Source organism: Alosa sapidissima, chromosome 8 (genome assembly GCF_018492685.1).
Source record: "Alosa sapidissima isolate fAloSap1 chromosome 8, fAloSap1.pri, whole genome shotgun sequence".
Lineage (NCBI taxonomy): Eukaryota > Metazoa > Chordata > Actinopteri > Clupeiformes > Clupeidae > Alosa > Alosa sapidissima.
The window spans coordinates 33,217,794-33,218,197 of NC_055964.1; the positions used below are offsets into that span (position 1 = coordinate 33,217,794).

Consider the following 404-nt stretch of genomic DNA (forward strand, 5'->3'; position numbering starts at 1 on the left):
GGCACAGGTCTCAGATACACACACACACACACACACGACACACAGAAAAACACACAGACACACACACACACACACACACAGCGAGGCTCAGTCCCAGTGGACTCCCCTTAATCTTCTGCAGATGAGCCTTAAACTCTCCTCTCTTTGTTAGAAGCCCCAAAATAAAATCGAAATGCGTATGCTAAGGATTTATGTCAACAGCTACTGTAGGCAAAATGTGGAGATGAAATGTGTCGCAAGCGTGACATGAATTACTACAAAAGAACAAGAAGTTTATTGTGTAGAAAATATACATGAAAGACAATTCACTTTCAAAGTGCAAGTTATAAACATCAAGTTATGTAAAAACCTTGTGCAAAAGTAAGATGCATTTTAAAACTTCAGAGTAAAATATAATAACATAC

At 38.1% G+C, this 404-nt stretch overlaps 1 protein-coding gene across 1 annotated transcript in view; it reads right to left on the reverse strand.

The window, feature by feature from the left end:
* Positions 1 to 247: 247 nt before the first annotated feature.
* vsig8b (V-set and immunoglobulin domain containing 8b) overlaps positions 248 to 404 on the reverse strand; it is a 14,803-nt gene continuing 14,646 nt past the window's right edge. Inside the window, exon 9 of the mRNA XM_042102383.1 lies at positions 248 to 404. This exon is cut by the window's right edge and continues 556 nt beyond it. The gene's annotated coding sequence lies outside the window, so the exon portion shown is untranslated.